Consider the following 6,929-nt stretch of genomic DNA (forward strand, 5'->3'; position numbering starts at 1 on the left):
ATCAAAGCTAAACAAAAATAGCAGAGTAACTTGGGAGCAAATTGGATATATACTGGGGAAATTGCTAATTTGCTTTTGTATTTTCAAACAAGACCCAGAATTCCTGTTAGCAATGTATTTTTAAAAATGCAGCTATTTTTAGTGTGGAGTTGTGTGATGTACCCAAAGGGTATCACATTCCTTAAGTTTTCAGTGTGTTTTGAGAGCTTACTGAAATTTAGTAATAAAGACCTCTAACCCTTCATTTAGATGAGGTAGTTTAGAAATTGAACTTGAATTTTTGAGTCATGTTAAACAAAGAAAAAAAATGGAAGTTCAGAATTCTTTTGTCTTTAAAACAACCCTTTATTTCTTTTTCTTTTTCTTTTTTTTTCCTTCCCCCCAGTATTTGCAAGTCACAAAACCATACTGTAGCATTAATAGAGTGCTTGTTTCATAGTGGAATGAATGGCTGTGCATCAATATCACACAACTTTTGAGAATATAAGGAGGTTTTTGTGTTTGAGGAAATGACTTGTAAAGCAATTGCTGGAACATCTAGTGAGCATAAATAAGTCTTGTGATTGAAATCTTGAATAAAGACGTGCTGAAATAGTGGCTAATGTGGTTTATGTGCTGGTCAATAACCAACCACAGAGTTACTGCAAGGTGATGTTGGTAGTTTCTGAAAGACTGTAATTTCCTCTTATATTCCAATAGCCTGAGTGTCAGAGACATTACCTACATTTTTGTCTTAAAATTTCTAAGAACATCAGTTTAGTGATGTAGGCTGAAATTTATCCTACACTTGTGGCAACATGTGATGAGGGTTATTGTGATGGGTATCTTCTTTTTTTGGATATTAATAATACGATATAAACCCTTTCCCAAGATTTGGGACCTCATTGTTCCAGGGGAAAAAATATAAAAATCATTATTTCCATGAATAGGGATAAAGCACTGCATAATGGAATTATATTGACCCTACCATAAACTTTCTTGTTCTAGCTTCAAGTGAACAGACGTGTTTGTTACAGAGAACTTCATGACTGATGTTACAGTGCATATGTAGGAACTTCACTGAAAAATTAAGGTGTCAAAAACGATAATGGGAAGTAGTTTTTTCTATCTGTAAAATTAATGTAGGCATTTGAGCTTCATCATTCTCCTCTAATGGAATTTTCTTTCTCCCTATGAGGCCTCTAAATAGCTATCCGTGATATTTTGTTCAGTTATTAGTATCTTTGAAAATTTAGCTGAAAAAAGGCTGTAGCTGGGATAGTCTTAAAAACACAGGGTAGCTGTCCTTGTTCATGTGGGTTGAAGCTACTCATGCTCTGTTTAAAACAAACAAAAAACCCCCACCATATTAAATCAAAACTGGCACCCCCCACCCCCACTACACCCCAGCCAACCAAAAAATGATGCCCAGTATTACTATTATGGGTGAAATTAGATGGATGCTAGTGATGGAAGATAATATGTGTCTAGCTTAGGATGCAACCCAAAGTTGCTTTTTAAGAATTTTGATCAGGGTGCCAGGTCACTGTTGATTTATGGAAGCTCTGGTGCAGAAACAACCTTGTGATTTTGCATCTGATGCATACCTCCAAAGAGGTGTGTAGGCCCACCAACTGCTGTCAAGTTGGAGTGGGTTTTTTTTGGTGGTGGAATTTTTTTGGTGGGCTTGTAGGCGTGTTTTGTTTTGTTTTGGTTTTGGTTGGTTTTTTTTTTTTTTTTCAATGTAACAGTGAAGACAGTATACAGAAAAAGAATGTTTAGAAGTGTTTTAGAACACAAGTCTGGTCTCCAAGGTAAATCAGAGCTGTAGCACAAAATGTTTCAGTGCGATTACCACATGGATGTTCTGATAGCTTGCTGTTTTTATTGAATAATGAATTTAGCTGGATGTCTTCCAAATGCATACAGATTTGCTCATTCAAATATGTTGTATGCTTATTCAGACATGAGGTAAAACTAACCATGTTATTAAATGAACATTCGTATGTATATGAATATTTGTTATCCAAACGTGTGTAGCACACTGGTCAAAGGGCAGAGTGTGGTTCTGCTCATATTCTTAGGAACAGAATTAAGACTCAAAACAGAGTCAAGCACCAAGAAACTTTATTTGCCCATGAACAAATGCCTACCAACAGATTCCAGAGAGAGAGAGAAAAGAAGGAAAGTCAGAGGAAAGAATAAAAGAGTTCATAGCAATAGATACCACCCTGGAGCTGTGGCATCTTGACAGTCCGATTAGTTCCAAGTCTGGTGGGGCAGATGTTACTCTCTCTATGCTGGTTGGTGCCGTGCTTTTATAGAGTTGCAACCACATCCTCTACCCAGTGGTAGTACACATGCCCAATACTGTCACTAGGCGGTCTTCTCCCCTCTGTGGTTCCGTAAGGCAAACATCCTGCACCAAGGTGTCCATTGGTGAGCGATGTGGAGAGAGATATCCTTCACAAACATCTTCTGTGGGAGTGGTGTCGCTTTTCCTGCTATACCAATGTCAAGCCAGACATCCTGCTGTGGTGGTGGTGTTTTCACCAGCGCAGCCTCTTACAATGTGCCTTTGCCCACAGAAAATACAAGAATAAAATTAGGCCTTATACCTTCACCTTAGTCATCCCTGGGAGAATCTAAGAGGTGGAATCTAAGTAGCATTGCCTCAAGTTCACTGCATTGACACTGATGAATAGAGGAGAAAAAGCAGCTTCCAAAGTGAAAAACAGCTTTGCAAGAACATTTTGAAAACATTTTCCAGTTCATTCAAAAGTCACTCATACCTTAGATATGAGAGCTGTGGTAACACCAAAAGGAGGGAGTGGTCTGAAAGCTAAAATCTTAAACTCTGCCTAGATGTCCGTTTATAGTAAGTTTTAAAAGCTATAGAAGAGAACGATCTGTTTTGTTTGAATGAAATACAGTTGGTAAGTTACATATTCTGCATTAGCTCTGATACGCAGCCGGTTTGATTGAAATAGTCCCTATATACAGATATCTGTGTTTATTTATAGTCATAGGTATCATGTTGTTTATGTGCATATATATGTTTATACAGATATATAGGTATATGTAGCATGTTATCTGTATGCATATATATGTATATACAGATATATCATAAAGCAGTAACTAGATTGGAAAGAAAAAAGTATATTTAGCATAGAATCATAGAATAGTTAGGGTTGAAAAGGACCTTAAGATCATCTAGTTCCAACCCCCCTGCCATGGGCAGGGGAGTCTCCCCCTAGACCATGTCGCCCAAGGCTCTGGCCAACCTGGCCTTGAACACCACCAGGGTTGGAGCATTCACAACTTCCTTGGGCAGCCTATTCCAGTGCCTCACCACCCTCACTGTAAAGAACTTCTTCCTTATATCTAATCTAAACTTCCCCTGTTTAAGTTTAAACCCATTACCCCTTGTCCTACCACTAGAGTCCCTGATGAAGAGTCCCTCCCCAACATCCTTATAGGCCCCCTTCAGATACTGGAAGGCTGCTATGAGGTCTCCATGCAGCCTTCTCTTTTCCAGGCTGAACAGCCCCAAGTTCCTCAGCCTCTCTTCATATGAGAGGTGCTTCAGTCCTCTTATCATCCTCTTGGCCCTCTTCTGGACTTGCTCCAACAGATCCATGTGTAGTTGTAGCTAGTAATTGCAGATTTCATCTGCCCATGCTCTGAAGCAGCACAGTGCTGCATCTGTGGCTAAGATGTCCAGTGGCAGGACTGCCTATTTTTCTTTCACAGTCACCCCCTTTACTAGTAGTTTGTTTAGCAAAGGATTTGCTGTTCCTCTTAAGGTTTCCTGTAGTAAAATATTCTGGGCTTTAGTAAAGTGTGCCCGGGCTCTTTGAAGTGCTCACCTTTGCTCTTTGGTTACTTGCTCAGGCAGTTATGGCAGCGCCACTGCCAGCTTGGTTGTATGTATGTGGGTCGGAATGACTATGTTTCTTCTCCTGGACAGCTCTTGGGTGGAGGATCTTAGCCACTGCATGGCTCCTGCATGGCTCCTCCAGGAGATAGAACAGCCTTTCACTTGTCTCGTTCCAGTCATTGCTGGTAGTTGGTGTGTGGGACACATGCTGTTACTACCCCTGGAGCTGGGGCCAAGACCCCCACTTGCTCCCGTAGCTCATGCCACAGGGCCAGGGTATCTGCAACCTGCTTTGACTCCTGTTGCTGGCCCAGTGTCTTGTCTTCTCATGCTGGTCTCACCAGCAGCTGGCATTTAGTCCTTGCAGCACACACCCGTCCACAGGATGGGATTTCAAAAGAAGCTAGTACTGACCACCACGATGAGGCACAGGTCTCAGCCAGACAAACATGCTGACTGGCCCCATTTCTGTGCAACTGGCTCGTTCTACAACCCTTTCTGTTTGTTTCCCACCTTGTTCATCCCCAACCACTTTCACCTTCACATGCCTTCATCTACTGGTGTAGTTCTACACACCCCCCTCCAACACCCTGGACCCTAAGGTTTGCATGCTTATCAAGTTGCAAAGTCCTGGTTTGCTCATAGTTACTTGATAGCCCTCCACTCACTGTTCCTGGCCAGTTTTCTTGGGTTTGTCTCTCTCAATACTTTGTTTACTTCTTCGTTATCACATTTGACAAGGACTTCCATCAGATAAACTTACCGAAAGAAACACTCCCACATTCCCTGTACCCTTATCAATAAGTGAGACTGAGCAGGTTTTGTTCTTGTTACTGCCTCCCTCATCGCTTGTTGTCTTAGTTTGTGTCCCTGTGTATTCTTCCTTTTGGCTTCTCCCTCTGCCATTATCCTCTTTTGCATTGAAAAACTCCTTGCCCAGACATGTTTAAGGGAGCAGATGTTCTCTCCTTCCACATAACCTTACAGTCATCATCAGAAGTTTTGTGTATGTTCATTTTCCTTGTATAAAATTAGAAAGGAGAAGAGAAATACAAGCATTTTCTGGGTAAAAGTCCAGAATTAAATATACAAGTGCTCATATATAGAGAGAATTCTGTTGCTGGTTAACTTACGAGATTTTAATGATACTGAAAGTGCTGTGGTGATGTCCCCCTAAATGTCAGGGATACTAAGAAAATAGCTGAATTAAAAAGAAAAAGGAGTTTTTGATTTATAAAAAGTAGTTAACAGTCTGTGCAGTGTCAAGAACACATAATGATTATGAATCAAAGGAGAAGATGAGTCACCTTGACATTATCAGGTTTAGACATCTTGTGGAGAACCTACTCTGATGTTTTTTGACCTTTTCAGTTTCGTTTAATTGTACTGTATATGACATTGGTGGTGTAGAAATAAATACGACTTGCATCAGTGGTTGTTATAGAGACAAGACAGGTAAGATGAGAAAACATGTGTTTTCTTTCTGCTGTTCAGACTGCTCTTTTAGAAAAAGCAACAGATGGTGCAGCCTCTTAACTTGTGATGGTCCTTTTTCTCTGATAATTACAAGTTTTTGTTAATTGCTTTATTTGAAATATGTATTTGAAGTATTTTATTTAAAATATTTTGTTTATATCTTTACTAATAGATTAATAGGCTGCTTTGTCTATTAACATTGTTCCGGTTTGGTTAATGACAATGGAAGAATATGCTTAGAATAATTTAATATGCTACTTTTCATCATTATTAGTGGAGTTTCATAAAGCATTTGAATAAAATCCTACCAAATCTGGATGAAACCAGTATAATTTTTTTAAATTTTGCAATTAAAGTTACCAGGAATCCTAGATCAGCTTATCCAGTGGACATCTTGTTGCAGAATATTTTAGCTATAATAAGAAATCAGTTAATTTATGTAATTCTATGTTATATTTAATTTCCCTGTGTGCTTAAAACCATGACACAGAGAAGGAGCTCTTTTTGTATCATGTACACCTTCATTTTTCCTCTGGAGCAGTCCATTGTCACTTCAAAACCTTCCTAGTCACAACAGTTGCCTGCGCTCCCACTCAAAGGTCCTGTGACATCTTTATATAAGGTTCTTTTTCTCTAGGTTTCAGGTAGATGACCATGAAAAAGACAATTATGCAAAGCCAATTAGTATAGTTGTGGGTTTCATTACTTTGAGGATCTCTGCTTTCTTTTGTCTGAGGGTTTTTTGATGTGCAAAAATCCTTAGAAGCCTGGTTTGCTTTACTGTCGACCAGTAATGTGCAGTGAGCAGGGGTTGGATGTACCTTTCTGCTCTTTCTTTCCCTGACCTATATTCCTTTAGCCACTTGTTATTCAAACAAATTATTACAGGAAGACACTGATATTTTAATATATTAACAATCATAGCTTGCAAAGAGATCTGATTTTGTGCTATGCTTAAAAACACCTTGAGCTCAAATTTTTTTTTTCTTTTCTTGACATGTGTTGAATTATTCTGGAGAAAAAAAAAAAGTTCCTGTTTTGTTTTTAGGAAGGATGGTTTAGTTAATATGTATGTCTCTTCTGTGCCTGTCCAGGTGAAGTGAGATATCTCAAATTGGCAAAAACTTTTTTACTGTGAGGGTGGTCAAACGCAGGAACAGGTTGCCCAGAGTAGTTGTGGAGTCTCTAGCTGTGGAAATACTCAAAAATCAACTGGACATGGGCCTGCATGACAATCTCTAGGTGATCTAAGTAGGGGGCTTGGACTAGGTGATCTCCAGAGGTTGCTTCTCACCTCAGTCATTCTGTGAAATTTGTAGCACTTATACATCATTACTGGCAAAAACCAAACCAACCAACCAAAACTAAACATCTGTAATAACAATTAAAAAAACCTCAACCAAACAAAAGACCACTACTTCAGTTATTGAAAAGTTATGTTTATAACTTGTAAGCCAGGAAAAAACCTAGGTCATTCTACTTCTATTGGAACTTTCATACCAGTGAAGGAAAAATACAAAATGCTTAACTTCTCCTGCTGGTGTCATTCAGTAGGATTCTTTACCATGACTTCAAGAAGCAGCTCTGTTCAGCA

The 6,929-nt window shown here is 39.2% G+C and overlaps 1 protein-coding gene across 1 annotated transcript in view; it reads left to right on the forward strand.

The window, feature by feature from the left end:
• Positions 1-6,929, forward strand: part of BCKDHB (branched chain keto acid dehydrogenase E1, beta polypeptide) — a gene marked incomplete at its 3' end in the record, with an annotated part of 67,611 nt that overhangs the window by 26,458 nt on the left and 34,224 nt on the right. The window lies entirely within an intron of this gene.

This window comes from Nestor notabilis, unplaced genomic scaffold (assembly GCF_000696875.1).
Source record: "Nestor notabilis isolate BGI_N333 unplaced genomic scaffold, ASM69687v1 scaffold4852, whole genome shotgun sequence".
Taxonomy (NCBI): domain Eukaryota; kingdom Metazoa; phylum Chordata; class Aves; order Psittaciformes; family Psittacidae; genus Nestor; species Nestor notabilis.